Source organism: Pan troglodytes, chromosome 2 (genome assembly GCF_028858775.2).
Source record: "Pan troglodytes isolate AG18354 chromosome 2, NHGRI_mPanTro3-v2.0_pri, whole genome shotgun sequence".
NCBI lineage: Eukaryota > Metazoa > Chordata > Mammalia > Primates > Hominidae > Pan > Pan troglodytes.
In genome coordinates, this window is record NC_086015.1 from 125,451,852 (window position 1) to 125,470,212 (window position 18,361).

General features: G+C 41.0%; 1 protein-coding gene across 2 annotated transcripts in view; it reads left to right on the plus strand.

Annotated features, from left to right (window-relative positions):
* The first annotated feature begins 8,736 nt into the window (after window positions 1-8,736).
* Window positions 8,737-18,361, plus strand: part of CASR (calcium sensing receptor) — a 106,392-nt gene continuing 96,767 nt past the window's right edge. The window contains exon 1 of one of the 2 annotated variants that reach the window (XM_516689.6): window positions 8,737-8,881. The gene's annotated coding sequence lies outside the window, so the exon portion shown is untranslated. Of the gene's footprint in view, window positions 8,882-9,361; window positions 9,602-18,361 lie in introns of those variants that run through there. The other variant, XM_016941745.3, reaches the window with a different exon arrangement.

Sequence of the window (18,361 nt, forward strand, 5' to 3'; positions counted from 1 at the left end):
CCAGAATCTCTCAGCATTCACAGAGGCCATATGAATGAAAGACCCCAAAGCTTGAGCTTTATTAGCTTCAGAGTATAACCACCTCTGGCAAAAGTTCTACATTTATGTTAAAATAATTAAATTTTATTTTTAAAATAGAGGATGAAGAGAGCCTGACTTTGAGACACTTGTGTTAAAAAAAGTCAGGGGAATTTTCTTCAATCACAATCTTCCTGTACATTAATATTATGACAGTAAATAAAAGTGGGCCAGCTTAGGCAAGGAATATTCTAACTTTAACATATGCATTAGCCAAATAACTTTGGGGAGTTCAAATTGAAAAAGAAACATTGGCAAAGCAGAGCCATCTACTAAGGGAAGCAGATAATATGACGAGAGAGATTCTTGCCATATGAGGAAAGGACTACTGAAAGAACTGAAGCGTTTGGCTTTGGGAAGTAAATGCTGCTGGGAGAGAGCTGATGAGCAGCCATGTGCCACTTCAAACTATACTACAAGGTTACAGTAACCACACTGTATGACACTGGTACAAAACAGACACATAGACCAATGGAACAGAATAGAGAATGCAGAAATAAGACCACATACCTACAACCATCTGATCTTTGAAAAACCTGACAAAAACTATGGGGAAAGGATTCCCTATTTAATAAATGGTGCTGGGAGAACTGGCTAGACAGATGCAGAAAATTGAAACTGGACCCCTTCCTTACACCTTATACAAAAATTAACTCAAGATGGATTAAATACCTAAATGTAAAACCCCAGAGTATCAAAACCCTAGAAGAAAATCTAGGCAATACCATTCAGGACATAGGCACAGGCAAAGATTTCATGACAAAAACGCCAAAAGCAATTGTGACAAAAGCAAAAATTGACAAATGGGATCTAACTAAATGAAAGAGCTCTGCACAGCAAAAGAAACTATCATCAGAGTGAACAGACAACCTACAGAATGGGAGAAAACTTTTGCAATCTATCCATCTGACAAAGGTCTGATATCCAGAATCTACAAAGAACTTAAGCAAATTTACAAGAAAAAAAAAACATTAAAAAGTAGGTAAAGGATATGAACAGACACTTCTCAAAAGAAGATATACATGTGGCCAACGAACATGAAAAAAAACTCAACATCACTATCTTTAGAGAAATGCCAATCAAAACCACAATGAGATACTGTCTCATACCAGTCGGAAAGGCGATTATTAAAAGTCAAAAGACAATAGACGCTGGAGAGGTTGCGGAGAAAAAGGAACGCTTTTACACTGTTAGTGGGGCTGTAAATTAGTTCAACCATTGTGGAAGACAGTGTGGCAATTCCTCAAAGATTGAGAGGCAGAAATATCATTTAACCCAGCAATCCCATTACTGGGTATATGCCCAAAAAAATGTAAATTATTCTGTTACAAAGATACATGTACACATATGTTCATTGCAGCACTATTTACAATAGCAAAGACATGGAATCAACCTAAATGCCCATCAGTGATAGACTGGATAGAGAAAATGTGGTAGATATACACCATGGAATATTATGCAGCCATAAAAAGGAAAAGGATCATCTCCTTTGCAGGAACCTGGATGGAGTTGGAAGCCAGTATCCTCAGCAAACTAATGCAGGAACAGAAAACCAAACACTGCATGTTCTCACTTATAAGTTGGAGCTGAATGGTGAGAGCACATGGACACATGGGGTGGCAGAAACAACAAGATTGGGTGGGAGGAGGGGGAGCCTCAAGAAGAACAGCTAATGGATGCTGGGCTTAATACCTTGGTGATGGCATGAGCTGTGCAGCAAACCACCATGTTACATGTTTACTTATGTAACAAACCCGCACATCCTGCACATGTACCCTTGAACTTAAAATAAAAGTTGAAGGAAAAAAAAGAAGACTTACTCCTATTGTTCTAGAGAAAGAAAGAGTGAGAGTTGCAAGCAGCCGATTTCAACCCAAGGTAAGTCAATTCAATTCAATAAGTATTTATGATGTCTAGTATTTGCCAGAAATGTTTTCCGGCACTGGAGATAAAGCAGTGACCAAAATGGACAAAAGTTCTCCTCTCATCGAGTTTACATTAATGCAAGAGAGATAAACAATAATACATAAATATATAATATGTCAAGTGTTGAGGTGATGATGTACCCTGAGAAGAAAAATACAGCAAAGTACCAGCAACAGTGAATTGAGAATAAAATTTTTTAAACATGCCAAATAAAATTGCATCAAAAAGCATCAAATATCTAAGAATAAATCCAGCAAAATATGTGCAAGACTTCTACACAGAAAATTGTATAAAGCATTAGTGAGAGAAATTAAAGAATACTTTAATAAATAGAAGGCTATACTGTGTTTGCAGATTGGAACTCTAAATATTATCAGGATATCCATTTTCTCCAACAATCGACCTATAGATTCAATGTAATTCCCCAAAATTAATGCGGGTGTGTGTGTGTGTGTGTGCTGATCAGATGATTCTAAAAATGTATGTGAAAGTAAATGGCCATGGAGAGGCAAGGCGATCTTAAAGAAGAATAAAGTTAGAGAACTTATTGTACCAGATTTCAAGACTCATCGTAAAGCCACAATAAATAAGACAGTGTGATATTTTGGCAAAAGAACAGACAAACAGGCTGATAGGATACAATAAAGAGTAAAGAAACAGACCCACATGTATACTGGTACTTTATTTATGACAAGGGTGACACAGAGCAGTAGAGAAAGGTGGATATTTTTAATAAATGGTGCCAAGTCAATTGGATATTCATTGGAAAAAAATGAAACTTCACCCATACAAAAATCAATTCCAGGTGGATTTTAGATCTTAATGTAAAAGGCAAAATAATAAGGCTTTTAAAAGATAACATTGGAGAATATATTCCTGACTTGATGTAGACAAAGTTTTCTTAAGCAGGACTAAAACACACTAACCATCAAGAAAAAGATGAATAAATTGGACTACACTAAAAATAAGAACTTCTACTCATAAAAAGGCACTATTAAGAGAGTAAAAAGGCAAATCACAGAAATGGAAATGATGTTTGCAATATCTATAGTCTTAGTAATTAAAGGGTAAATTTTAAATGTTTTCACCACAAAAAATGTTAAGTATCTGAGATGATGAATATGTTAACTAGCTGACTTAATTATACACATTGTATTAGTAAATTATAAAATCACTTTGTACCCCATAATTTATATGATTATAAATTGGCAATTTACAATAAAAAATCTATTCTTGACAAATAACCTATGCCTAAAATATAAAAGGAACACTTACATATTAGTTTTTTAAAAGAGAAATAACCCAATTTTTTTAAAGGAAGGAGAGAAGGAAAGACAGGCTTTTCATTGAAGAGACTATCCAAATAGTCAATAAACATTGAAAAAGGTATTCAGCTTCACTAATCATCAGGGAAACACAAATTAAAACTGCAGTGAGTTACCACTTTACACCAGCCAGAGTTATAAATAATTTTTTTTTGTTTTTTTGTTTTTGTTTTTTTGTTTTTTTGTCTTTGACGGAGTTTCACTCTTGTTGCCCAGGCTGGAGTGCAGCAATGGCACGATCTCGGCTCACCACAACCTCCGCCTCCTGAGTTCGAGCAATTCTCCTGCCTCAGCCTCCCGAGTAGCTGTGATTACAGGCATGCACCACCACACCTGGCTGATTTTTTTGTATTTTTAGTAGAGACGGGGTTTCTCCGTGTTGGTCAGGCTAGTCTCAAACTCCTGACCTCAGATGATCCATCTGCCTCGGCCTCCCAAAGTGCTGGGATTACAGGCGTGAGCCACCGCGCCCGGCCATAAATAGTCATTTTTTAAAAGATTATACCAAGTGTTGGTAAGGAAATGGATACGTAAGAACTCTCATTTGCTACTGGTGGAAATGTAAATGAGTATGACCACTTTGGAAAATTCTTTGGTAATATCCTCTAAAGCTAAACATGCATACCTTTTGACCCAGTAATTCTACTGCCATATATTGCTCAACAGAAATGCAAACACAGGCACACCAAGAAGTAGCTACAAGAATGTTGATAGCAGCATTGTTCATAATAGCTTAAAACTGGAAGCAAACTTGAATGTCCATCAAGAGTAAAATGGTTCAATAAATTGTGATAGTCATACAACAGAATATTATATAGCAATGAAAAGGAAAAAAAACTACTGCGAAATATGGTTGAATCTCACAAACATTGTTGAAAGAAGCTAGACCAAATGAGTATTTAATAAACAGTTCTATTAATACAAATATAAATGATATATAGTGTTATAAATCAGGTTAGTGGTTACTCTGTGGGTTTCACAGAATGAAAAAGGCTATGGAGGGTTTCTATAGTGCTATTCAAGTTGTACAGATTTCTAAATGTGTGCTATATTTCAATAAAATAAGTAAATTAAAACAAAACAGAAAATAGGCTGGCACCTGAGTTTCTTAGAGTAATCCAAGACGAGTTAGGGCTGTGGGTGAAAGATTGAGAAAACACTACACTTATGAGACAAGAGACTGGGAATCCAGGAGGAAAGATAGTCAAGGAGAAATTCACAGTAGCTGGATTGCCTAAAGGTTTTTAAAGAACAGAGTATTTAATGTTCACTTTAAAATTGTGTTCTATTTTGCCTGTAATCCCAGCACTTTGGGAGGCCGAGGCGGGCGGATCATGAAGTCAGGAGATCGAGACCATCCTGGCTAACACGGTGAAACCCCGTCTCTACTAAAAATATAAAACATTAGCCGGGCGTGGTGGCAGGCACCTGTAGTCCCAGCTACTCAGGAGGCTAAGGCAGGAGAATGGCGTGAACCCAGGAGGCAGAGCTTGCAGTGAGCCAAGATTACGCCACTGCACTCCAGCCTGGGCAACAGAGCAAGACTCCATCTCAAAAAAAAAAAAATACAAAAAAATAGCCAGGCATGGTGGTGCATGCCTGTAATCCCAGCTACTCAGGAGGCTGAGGCAGGATAATAGCTTGAACTCAGGAGGTGGAGGTTGCAGTGAGCCAAGATTGTGCCACTGCACTCCAGCCTGGGCCACAGAATGAGACTCCGTCTAAAAAAAAATAACCAAACAAAATTTAAAAATTAAATAAAATTGTTTTTGATGCTACAATTTGCTCTAACCACTCTGTGACTCCATCTCCACCACCAATTTTATTGTTCTCAAGCCATCAGTAAAGTTTACAACACCCCAAAAATGCAGGGTAAGGAAACAGTGATGGAGTAAGATGAAAGAGGGGCTATGTCATTTATGAGATACGAAAGCCAAAGGAATACCTCTCTGAATAGAGAGCAAAAGAAGGGAGGGATCACAAGGTCAGGAGTTCGAGATAAGCCTGACCAACATGGTGAAACCCCATCTCTAGTAAAAATACAAAAATTAGCCAGGCATGGTGGCACGCACCTGTAATCCCAGCTACTCAGGAGGCTGAGGCAGGAGAATCGCTTGAACCTGGGAGTCAGAGGTTGCAGTTAGCCGAGATTGTGTCACTGCACTCCAGCCTGGGTGACAGAACAAGACTCAGTCTCCAAAAAAAAAAAAAAAAGAGGGAGAAGAGAGCCCCAGACTGAGAGAAGGAAATGCAAAGGTCCAACACAGGGTATGCTGGGCACATCCAAAGACCAGCAAGGAAACCAGTATGTGTGACGCCAAGGAAGCTGGTAGAGAGATCAGAGACATAGCCAGGACCCACATGATGATGGCCTTAATGGGCCATGAATTTTACTGAATTTCACTCTGAGACAGGAATCCATTACAGACATGGTTTTGAGCAGGGAAATGACCGAATCCAATTTTATTTTTAAATGTGTCATTGCAGTTGCTTTGGGAAGAACAGCCTGTAGGAAGGCAAGGTCAGTGCAGGAAAACCAGATAGGAGGTCTTCTAAGAGAAAGATGATGCCAGCTTGGATAGGGCTGGTAGTGGTGGAGGTAGGAAAGAGAGGTTGAGTCTGGATGTATTTTGAAAGTCAATCCATCAGGACTTGTAGATGGGTTGGAGATAGTAAGTGAGGAAAAGAGAGGCATCAGAGGTGTCTCAGGAAAGAATTTCCTAATCCAATTGAACAAGCTTCCCCTGATGTAGCTCCTCCAGTGGAAGCATTTAGTCCTTTCACTGGACTGTCTGAATGGTCTTTTCCCTCCAGCTTATCTGCCCAATAGGTTCCCAAGTGGCTTTCTGTTCTTAGCAGTCAGGGGCCCAGGTGATGTCTACTCACCAAATATTCTTGAACCATAAGGCAATCAGATTATGGTTTTGTACATTATGGATTTTCAGACTTTATGGTTTCAAAATAAATTTCCTATACCAAAGATACTTTTTAACTGCTGGGGACCCTATAAACCCTTTTTTCCCCACATATCCATTTTAATACTGATCCAAAGGGTTAAAAAAATAGCAAGGGGAGCTGCCTTAGGGGAAACAGAGGCCACACGATATGGAATTTGGGGATGGGAAATGCTGGAACATGAAAGGAAGGAGGAACAGCCCCATCATCTTGACCCTCGAGGATGTTAGGAACAGGGGGTATACCAGAAGAAGGTGTAAGGGAGTAAATGATTGAAGTGTAAACCTCTCAAATGTTGTCTCTTTCAAAAGTTACCTTAGAGAGAATCTGCTAGTGCTCTGTTAATTATACCATGGTCACAGAGGTGCTGCTATTGTTCTGAGCTTACTTGGAACCCTTTTTTGGGATCTGTCCAAAAGGAGTGAATGTAACTTGCTCCAAAATCTGTGTTTCTAGAGGTTAGATACCTGAGAATCCCTGCTGTCAAGAATCCCAGATTCTCCTGGTTGGCAGGAACTTTAAAGCTTCTAGCCATAGCGTTTGAACTCCCAAGGCTGTCCTTCAGCATCTTCCCAGGCAGCCCTGATTCATTATGGACTGAAACCTGCCTGTCATTCCTTCTATCCACTGGTCATAATAGAGTATGGGCTTGTATTTCCAAAATTTAAATATCACTGGTCCTATTAGTTCTTTTAGTTCTTTCAAGTTGCTCATTTTTCTCACATAAGAAAATTTACCTTAAATGGAAACCACATCACTTTGTCAGTGGAAAACTATGTCAATTGGAACTTAACTGCATAAGGAATAATAACAGATGGAAGAGAAAGCAATGATATTAAATTCTACTTAGGAGCTGTTGCCTAGCAAAGGTTCTGAGTGAGAGGCAAGCTCTGTCTTTGTTAAAACAGGAGATTAGCAAGTGTTACAGAGGGGTGCAAAGACAAATACTACAAAAATGATACTCCTTCCTTGACATAATCCATAGGAACAAAAGAAGTAAAAAGGGCATATCTTTTTTCACCTTGTGATCCACTGTTATCTAATTGTATTGTCTGTGTACCACCCAATACCATTCTTCCAATCTCTACTGGAAGATGTACACACTGGGACACACTGGTAAAGCGATCAAGCACCAGGACTGTAAGTCAAGCTGATCAGGTTCAGCTCTTGGCTCTGCCAACTCCTAGCCACCCAACCCTAAATACCTGAAACTGTATGCATCAGTTTCTTCGTCTTTAAAATGGAAGCAATAATAGATCTTCAGAGTAATACTTTCTTAAAGATAGTGCCCAAATTTGGACATTATGCCCAGGTGTAATCCGACCAGTGAAGAGCATCAGTTCAGCCTAAGACTGCATTCTCATTCAGGTTTTGAAGTGAACTCATTCAGCCTTTGGGTGTTCACAAAGCTGTGCTTGTAGCCAACTAAAATAAAATCTAAGGTATTTTGATAGGCACCACTACTGAGCCACATCCTCCATTACTTACATTGCTGGGTGTTTCGGCCTGAGGGAGGACTTCACATTTATTCCTATTAACCAGATTTTGCCCCTTCACTGGTGCTTTAGCATTTGCTCAGCTCCTTCTCCTACCCTGTATTTGAGGGAAAGGAAGCCAAATGGGCAGAACTGGGCCACAATGAGGATGTGTTTGACATGCTGGATTTGAGTCTGTGTTCCATTGAACAAAAGAAATGGAAACTTTGTTGAGTATCCATTCTATACAGGGCACTTTCCTTGACTATTTCATTTAACACTCCAAGGACCCCTTGAGGTAGATGTTATCGCCATTTTGCAGAGAAGAAATCTGCATTTTTGTTTGAAGTTCTTAAACATGGTAAACGACCCAATTTTCTGCTTTTTGCTTAACAGTATTTTGCAAACATTTTATCATGTTACTTCATGTTTTCCTATTTTTTTTTGCTTTATAAATAAATACATACTCCCTCCTTATTCTAAAAAGAATTTGAAGCACTTCTGTCTTGATGTTTATCATTTTAACGGTTGTATAATGTCCCATTAAGTCACCCTAATTTATTCAACCAATTTCCTACTGTTGACAGTTTGGCTCTGTTTGCTTTTTGTGGTTTTTAAAATTATTTTCTGTAACAAATGATCCTGCTAAAAAAAAAAAATCTCCGCACGAATATTATTTTGTTCTGGAAATTTCCGCAAGGGTGGAATACTGCATTAAAGGGGATAATATTTTTGGTGTTTCTTTATAGAGCCTAGCAAATTGCCCACCCAAAGGAGTATGCTTTATTTGAGAGTAAAAAGCCAAAAACAAACAAACACATACCAAAAAACTGGTTTTCTACAAAAGAAATTAATTTTCCACTTATTCATAAAATATTCTAGTGCTGTGATGGGTGGCAGGCACCGTGCCAGGGGCTAGGGACAAGGATAAGCAAGGCCAGGTCCGGGCCTCCAAGCAGCGCGCTGTGGAGTCGGGTAGAGTAGACCAAGTGCAACAGGCACCTGGCTGCAGCCAGGAAGGACCGCGCGCCCTTTCGCGCAGGAGAGTGGAAGGAGGGAGCTGTTTGCCAGCACCGAGGTCTTGTGGCACAGGCAACGCTTGACCTGAGTCTTGCAGAATGAGTAAGAGTTTGGGCACGCGATTTGTATTTATTTTACTGTGAATCTCTGGCCTTATATCAGAAAAAAAAAAAAAATGTGCCACCCTCGGCACAGAGAACGTTGGTGGCGTCGTAAGCGCCCTAAGCTTCTTTCCATCGCCAAGGAGTAGGGGTCAGGGAAGAGGACAGCGGGAACAGGATTTGAGAGCCGGGAACCCCTGGCTCGGCACGGGAGAGGGCAGGAGAGGACCTAAGCGCGGGGCTCGCCGTCTGCTGGGGACCCGAGCCGACGTGTGGCCCTCGGGGAACCGAAGACGAGCCCTCAGCGACCCTGAAGAGTCAGCTAAGCTCTCTGCGGGCTAAGGAGACGGTGAAGGAACCGGGACTAACTGGGGTAGGGGTTAGAGGGCAGCCCGCGAGTGGGCTACGAGGGGAGCTGGGCTTGGCAGTCGGGGACCCCGAGGGGGCAAGCGGGCGGGGAGCAGGAGAGGGGCGGAGCTCCGGGGCCGGGGCCGGGGCCGCCGCGGCCGCCCAGAGGGTCTGCGGGGGCTGCTGTGGCCGGACCCGAAGGCGGGCGCCGGGAGCGCAGCAAGCCAGACGCGCCTCTCCAAGACCGTGACCTTGGCATAGGGAGCGGGGTCTGCGCGCCGTCCTGAGATCAGACCCGAGCCCATCCTCGTGGAGACCCACGGCCGAGGGGCCGGAGCTGCCTCTGTGCGAGGGAGCCCTGGCCGCGGCGCAGGTAGGACCGGGGAACCCAAGGAGGGCGGGAGGAAAGCGCCCCTGGTGGGGGAGGGGCCGTGGCGGGGTCTGGGGGCCAAGGGCTCGGGGCCGAACGAGGGGCACACGCCGGAGCAGCTCCAGCCTGGGAGCGTTGGGCGTGAACGTGGGGGAAAGTAGGGACCAGATTACAGGATCAAGGCTTTCCCTGGCTCAGAACTGGATTGTTCAGTGCCCCTAGAACGGGCAGCGGGTCGCCCACGCGAATGAACGGGAGCGCGCACCAAAACGCCTGCTGTTGGTAGTTTATTGTGCCTCTGCCTTGTTTCTGCCTGTGATATAGTCAGAAAGGACTCGCTTGCCACGTGTTAACAAGGGGACAGGTAGCTTTTACAGAGTGTATGAATATGGAGGGGAGGGCCACAGAGTCAGCTCTGGCCCCAGGGGCCGTCAGTGCCCTCACAGGATTCCTGGTCCAAGCTACCAGCTGTCTTGGGAACTTTGCTTCAGTGGCATCAAATTAGATTGTTAGTTCCCGGGGCCTGAGCACCAGCCTCTATGTGTATTTCCTGGGGAGAAAAAAAAAAGGCATACCAGACTGATGGAGTCTTATCATTATTTTAACATTATAGCTTTCAATAGATAACATGCATATGTTTCTTTTTTTAAGTCAAATAATACAAACATTTATCTTCTAGAGGCAATGCGTGCACTAGCGTGTGTCTATTGCTGTCTCCTTTCTACACCCATAGCCTTTCCCACTCTACGTGTTCTGTCGCCGTCTTTTGATTCTTTATCCAGAAAATGATGTCACCACCACTGCCCACATCCCTTAATCTCCAGTGTTCCTTCTTGCAACGCCTCTCTTGTCCTCGAATATTTTTCACAAGGTGGTCCTCAGGGTAGGGAGCCCACTAACGAGAAGACATTTCGTTTACTTTCTTCAACTATCCCAGAGATTTGAAGAAAAGGCACATTGGGGAAGAGTCCATGTCAAGTTCTAAACACACTTATCTTTCCCCTTAAACTGGATCTTCCAAGTGCAGTTTAGGTAGTCTGTTACTGAGAGAAATAATGCAGGCTGTTTTCTGAAATGCTCTGGATTTCCAGAACTTAACACCACAGTAGTTCCTATTCCTTAAAACAGAACTTCATCAGTCACACCTTGCTGTTGCTTTTCCCATCTCCACTCCAGGATTCCCTAACTGGCATGCCTAGGATTTTTCCTCTGTAGGAACCTGGGAGAGCGGGTGCTTTATACCTGCTTCCCAGGTGTCCAATGAAGGGGCTGAGGGACAAAGCTTTGTGGTGGACAAAAGGGGAGGGGAAGATGTAGGAGAAGTTGGAGGGGAAGTAGGAAGGAAGAAGCAGGCCAAGATCCTTGAGTAGAGAAGACTCCTCAAGCACAGAGCCCTGTCATTTGGGAACCGTCTCCATATAATTTCTAAGAGACCACACATGCGAGTTACTTCCTGCCAATAATCAGCACAGTCAGCTCTGTTCCAAGACTTCTTCTATGCTAGACCAAAACATAGTAAGTGAAAAAAAATCAGCAAATCAACCAGTTTTTGTCTCTATGATAAAACAGAGTGGTTGAAATTAAATTAGTTAAAAATTTTCTTTTTTACTGAATTAGCAGGTTCTTTAGGAGCTGTGTCCATTGTTTAAAATCACCTAATAGGTACTCCAGTCTCCACATTTTTCCTTTATTTTGTTTATCTTTTCATATTGCATAACCTTGAACTGGATCCCAACCATGTCAGAAAGTTCAGGCTGATTAGAAGCTGCCACTTCTAAGACTTTTTGGTGGAAGAGAGTGGGGAGGAGAGGGTGAGAAAATAATGACTGATCCTTGTGATAGGGTAGGGGTATAATGAAGAGGAAGAAGTTAACTACAAGTTTGAGACTGGTGAGGAGTTGCATATAATTCTTAAGATAACACGGCAATAAGTAAGAGGTAAAAAAAATCGTTCATCATTCATCATTCAAAATGTTTATAGAGTGCCTGGCTATGTGCCAGTCACTGGGAACTAACTGGTATATAAAACCAGGTGAGGTCCCTGCTCTCCTGGAGCTTACAGATGCTTTGGGATGGCAGCTGTTAGGAAAATAAATATTGACTATATGTTATTACAAACTAAGATAAACTGTCTAAAGGAAAGAAACGAAGTTCTTTGAGGGTGTATACAGACTGAACTGTGAGACCAGGGAAGCCTTTCTCAAGGAGATCTCCCTTGAGCCAAGATTCAAAGATGGAGAGGAAGGTTGAGGATATATTTGTTATTTACGTAGGACCAGAATGTATCCACTAGGAATGGTGTTTGGCTGCTAGTCATTAAGAAGACTAACTGCCATGTGACATTTGCTGTACTACATGAGCACATGTGCCAACTTGGCATTTTTGGCACTTTGGGAAAGAATGCTTTGTTATCACAGTATCAGCTGCATTGTCTTCAGTTGGTCATGGTTTGCCATTGCTGTATTCTTGCTTTATAATTAAATGTTTCAATTAACTTTATGCTTATCCACTTATTTTATTGTGTACAATAAAATGTGTGCATTGCAGTTCAAATGTGAATCATCCATATTCCCATTAATAAGGTAAATATATATATAACCCTGATACCAAATGTGGTTTATACACTGTTCGATGTTATCACTAAATAGATTCTTTAGTAGGTGAAAATAGGTGTGGCAGGTGGGCTGTAATATCTTCCTTTCATCCCTAGCCACTGCTCTAATTGGGAGGATGCCAGAATTTTTCAATTATTCTAAAGCTGCATGATCCTTTTCAAAGATTCATATACAGCTCTTTAGTAAAGAAAAAAAATCACCAATTGCACTGAAGCAACATATTTAACATTCAAACAAATATTTTTATTCATTTGACAGTGTTTACAGTAAACCTTGTATGTGCCCAGAGCTGTGCTAGACAGTATAATTAAAACTGATTACTAGGACAGAGTACCAACATTTAAGGAGTTCATAGAAGTCTGAGAGGGAGTCATGCTCATCCATGTGCAGGTAGTATTGTGTTCATTACAATGAAAGCATAATCAGGGTACGTTGATGTATAAGGGAAGGGAGTGGTCAATTCTACCAAAGGAGGAAGGGTCAGGGAAAGGTTCTTGGAGGAGGTAACGCTTGAGTTGAATCTTGAAAGATGAGGAGTGACACCAGGTAGACAAAAGAAGAAGGTATAATGGGAGAGAGATTCATGTGCAAAAACAAGCAATTAACAACAACTAAACCAGAGGCATGAAACATCATGTCAAGTTCTAGGACCTGCAAGTGGTTCAAGGAGCTGAAGCATAAGGAGCCAAGAGGTAGGGAGGCTAGCAAAGTGGCTAAAGTATGCATGATGGGGTCACAGAAACAAAGGTTTGAGTTGTGGTTCTGCCACTTTCTAGCTGTGGGACCTCAGTTAAGTAATTTAGCCACAGTAATTAATGGTAATAAAGGTAATACTTCCCTCATAGGATTACTGCAAAGATTCAGATAAGATATGCACAGATTATGTACTCAGGAATTGTTGGCTATTCATTATTTATTCTAGGGCAAAGGAAGCTGCTGGAGGGTTTTACATAGAGGAGTGACTCGTGAGCATTTTTGCAATCACTCTGGCTGCATGTGGATGCTGAGTTGAAGGGGGGTCATTTGGAACAAAGTAAATATTTAGAGACATTATAACCATTTAGATAATGGTAATGATGGCCTGAACCATGGCGGTCATGGCAGCAGCCATGGAGAAAACTAGCTAAATGCTTGAGATATCGTCAAAGTAGACTCCACCACAGAACTAAGTTACTCATTAGATGTGGTCAGTGAGGGAGAGGATTTGAAGAGGTGAAGCCTGAGATTCTGGTCTGTTATCCTTTGACTCTGTCATTCAAGTGATCTTGGGATAGAAAAGAAGAAGTGAGTATCAACCAGGACTGGGGATCAGGAATCTGGGAAGTGCTTGTATACAGAGAACTTCATGATCGGTACCAAAAAAAATGCTATCTCTGATTCAGAAGAGCCCTTGATCATTTCTGTGTCTGAACATAAAATAGGATCAGTTAATCCATACCAAATATAATATCCATCTTCTCTCTCTCTCTTTTTCTCTCTCTCTATTTCTGGGAGGCTTTCAGTTCAAAGTGGGTGGACATTAGACTTCACCTATTTGTCATTGCCTTGAAGTGACAGATGTACCCTCACTCATGCCTGGTACTGTTGGTTCAACTCTTGCCTGACGCCAGCCTGATTCACTTTTTTCTCCTTTTTCTCATGTCTTCTCATATACAATAAGCACTAACTGAGGTGTCCACATGGACTTTATTAAAGTCCATGAGAATTAGAGGATTCAGGTAGTTCCTATTTCATCATGCAGTGCAGTCTTGGTAACCACAGTATCCATTCATAAGGCAGGAAACAATACAGACATGTGTGATAGTGTTTGTTGAAAAGCTGCCGAGAGCTTTATTACTGTTTCCACCAAAGGTGGATACTAGGAAGTGCTGATTAAGGGTGTGCTTTTGGATTCAGTTGCTCAAACAACTGTATTATTACTCAAAGCCACAGAAATGAACATTATAATTAGGCAGAGCCAAATGAGTGAGATGGTCAAATATGAAATGAGGAAAACAAGGTCAGCCTCTGCCGTGGACAGTCTAGTTTGGTGGAAAGTGGGCTTTCTATCTCTGACTTTCAGCATGACATTAACCTAGCTGAGCCTCAGTTTTTAGTGGTGGACCTTCCTTTGAGATCTGTGAAGCTAAGGTAATGTCTCCTTCACAGGGCGGTTGTGAAGTTTAAATGAGTTAAATGTGCTAAACACAATGTGTGGCGTATGGTAGGTGCTTAACTAGCTCATATCCTTTGGCTCAGTTAATCCCCAGGGTCTTTCCTCACATTGAAAAAGCAGGAAGCGTGCAGATTTCTTGAGTTAAGTAAACCTGAATTAATTTGTTTTAATGTGTTTTTCATCTATGATTGATTTTTTTTTCCCTGGGAACCAGGGTGGAAACCTGTTTTCCTCCACCCTCAGTGAATGCTTATCAGTGATCATGGGGGCAAAGGTAATATGATACCTGCAGAGAGGAAACTAATTTTAGCCATTCTTCCTTCAACAAGTCTGTCACACACATGCAAGTAAAATTACTAACAAATAGAAAAATTGAGTAATTTGACTTCTTCCTCCCATATTTTCTGTTGGTAGAGTTCCTATTAAGCATATTTTTTGTTTATCTTTGTTTTTCATGTAGGTAGAAAGAAGCAGGCTCAAAGACATTGCAGTTGTACCCCTCAATAATTGTTTGTCCTTAGGAACAAAGTTTTGCTTTTCTCCTCTTAACAGAAGTTGATGGTTGAAAGAATTATCATATCTTTCATATAGTTTTTCTAAATATTCTATAATTTGACATAAGCTTTTAGTTTAGTTTTGTTCACCAGTTGGGTCCCAACTGCATGTCAGATGCTGAGTTGGCACTGTGTACTCAGAGACGCCAGCTGTGGTGCCCAGATCTCCAGTCTGGTAGCCCTTGTGAGAGAGACTGGGTAGGAAGAGAAGTGGGGTGGAGGGTGCAAGCTGATCTTAAACAGCTGATGGTGGTGGGGGTGACACTCAGGCTGAGGCTCTCTACCACAGCTTCAGGCTTCCAGTCCATCCAACCATGCACTCCTTTGGGTCAGGATCTGGGTCTACTCATCCCAGTGCCCCAAGCCCCTGCCAGTTGGAGCCCTTATGTGCTAAGTGCTTGTCGATTAAGAGATTCGGGGAAAGGTAGTGAGGAGGCTAGGTGATCTTCTCTTTTCACACTCTTAAAAATGAAAATAGTCCAAGTAAACTTTATACTCCATGCAATTATCAACCAATTTCCATTCATCCTCATCTTTTGAGAGGCAGTACACTGCAGTGGTAATAGCCTAGGGCCAGGAATTAGACTACCCGAGCTTGTATCTCAGTTTGACAGCTCACTAGCTTCGTGACCTTGGGCAGGTTGTCCAACCTCTCTATGCCCCATTTTCCTTATCTTTAAACTGCAGTTATTAACACTACTTACCTCTTTGGTTGTTAAAAGACTTATATGAGCTAATACACGTTGTTCAAGCTCATCAAGCATAGACAGCATGTCTTATTCAACATTGAAACTCCAGAATCCATCATAGTGCCTGGTACACTGGAGGAGCTGAATGAATCAACGAATGAACAAATGAATGAGTGACTTAGTGAATGAACAAATCTCAGTATATAGACTGGTATAACAGTCGCAATTGACAAAGCACCCTCTTAATATTAATTCATTTGATTCCCAGAACATGTCAGGAGATAAATAAGGCAGCTGAGCAGGGAAGGTATTATCTCCATTTTACAAATTAGGAAACCAGGGTACTGAAAGGTTGGCTTGCCAAAGAAAGCGCAACTATAAGTAAAAGATCTGGTTAACGTTGCTGATTCTACCTACTCCTAGCTCTCTGCTCTTCTCAAGATTCAGCTGCCTCTCCACCTTATACAGATTTCACAGAACTCAAAGGATGTCCACCAGCAAAAATGAACACACATAGCTTATTTAGCTTTCTGAAGAAATGAGTTTCTTACTGTAAATACACTCAGTCAAGTTAAAACTTAAAGTTGCAACTTGAAGTTTGGAATGTTTTTATTTTTTGGAGAGGGGAGCAGTGGATATTTTGTAAGAATGAGGAAGTTCTTTCTAAGTATAGAAGTAGCAGAGAATCATGAAGGAAAATATTGATAGATTTCATTACATAAACATTTAAAATACTTGGGTTTTTTTGTTTTTTGTTTCGTTTTGTTTTTTTGAGATGGAGCCTCACTCTGCCACCCAGGCTGGAGTGCAACGGTGCGATCTTGGCTCACTGCAACTTCCGCCTTCCGGGTTCAAGCAATTCTCCTGCCTCAGCCTCCCAAGTAGCTGAGATTACAGGCGCACATCACCATGCCTGGCTAATTTTTGTGTTTTTAGTAGAGACGGAGTTTTACCATGTTGCCCAGGCTGGTCATGAACTCCTGACCTCAGGTGATCCACCCACCTCAGCCTCCCAAAGTGCTGGGATTACAGGCATGAGCCACCCTGCCTGGCCAACATTTAAAATACTTGTATATAAAAGGTTATAATTAAATTAAAATGAAAATAAACTCAAAAAATTTTGCAACAAATATGCCAAAAGGTTCAAATTTGTGAATATAAAGAACTCATAGAATTTAATAGGAAGAACATTAAGACCATGGTTTCAAAAAAGTAGCCAAAGGATGTAATGGTTTTCAAATGAAGACAATCACATGGGTGGTGAAACGTACAAATATTTTAACTTTTCTTGAATAAGGGAAGCATTTTTACAATGATATACCAATTTCCTTATCAGGAACATTAAGATATTGAAGATAATGCTAGTGGAGTGGGGCACAATGGAAACTGTCATAACAAATTACCTGGAAAACAATTGCCTTAAAACTGTTCACAGCCTTTGACCAAAGAATTTCATTTTGTGGATTGTATCATTAAGAAATTATCAGAAATATGGTTAAAGACTTATGCCCAGTGATGTTCTTCACAGTGAGTATTTGAAACTGAAACACAGGAAAAAGCCTAGGAGTCCAATAATAAGGGAATGGTTAAATACAGTGTGGTGGATAGGAAGCAGCATAGGCTAGCAGCTAAAAGCATGATTTTGAGTCTTACCACCTGGATTCAAATTCTGGCTCTGTCATGTAACTGTCATGTAACTCTGCCCTGTAACTTTGGAACCTCTCCAGGCCCTACTTTTTTCATCTGTACAAAGGGGACGATAAGAGTATCTAACATATAGGGCTGTTATGCGACTTAAATGGGTTCATACAGGTCTACACTTCCAAAATCCTCAAAGCTCTAAACACCTAAAGGTTTTATGTAACTTAAATAGCAACAAAACGTCAGTGAACTGACACAGATCTACTTTATTCCATTTACTGTGACTGTATTTGGCAGATATAACCAATGTTAATCCCTTTCCATAGTTTTACCTTTCTTGCAGAATCTCCAAGATTCTCTTTATGAATTAATAACAATCTTACACATTTGAAAAGACTAATTTTGAAGTCAAAGCTAACTAGAGAGCAGGTATATGTATTTTGAACTAATCTCTTGGCCAAGAAACTTTCCCAAATCTTCCATCCCAGGGCTCTCAAACTTTAAGGTGGGGAATATTCTTAATGCATAGATTACCAATGTCTATCCCCTAGAAAATCTGATTAAGCGGGTCTGGAGTGGGGGCCAAATGTATATAGTTCCTGCGAGCTCCCAGGCGATGATGGTAAGGCTGATCCATGGATCACCTCTTTTCTCTACTCTTCTCACGATCCAGCTGCCTCTCCAGCTTATACAGATTTCATGGAACTCCTGTCCACCAACAAAAATGAACACACATAGCTTATTTAGCTTTCTGAAGAAGTGAACTTCTTACTATAAATATGCTCAGTCAAGTTAAAATTTAAAGTTACAACTTGAAGTTTGGAAAGTTTTTAACTTTTGGAGAGGGGAGCAGGTAGCCGCACTCTAATCCACTCCTTCTTTAATTTTCATCACCCCTCACATTGTATCTTTTTATTTGAACCTTTTCATTTCCGAAAATCTTCGACCTTTTTTTTTCATATTATCATTCTCCTATTCTTTCATTTCTGGTTTTTGTTTGTTTGTTTGTGTTTGTTTGTTTGTTTGTTTTTTGAGTCTCACTCACTCTGTCACCCAGTCTATAGTGCAGTGGGGCGATCTCAGCTCACTGCAACCTCCACCTCCTGGGT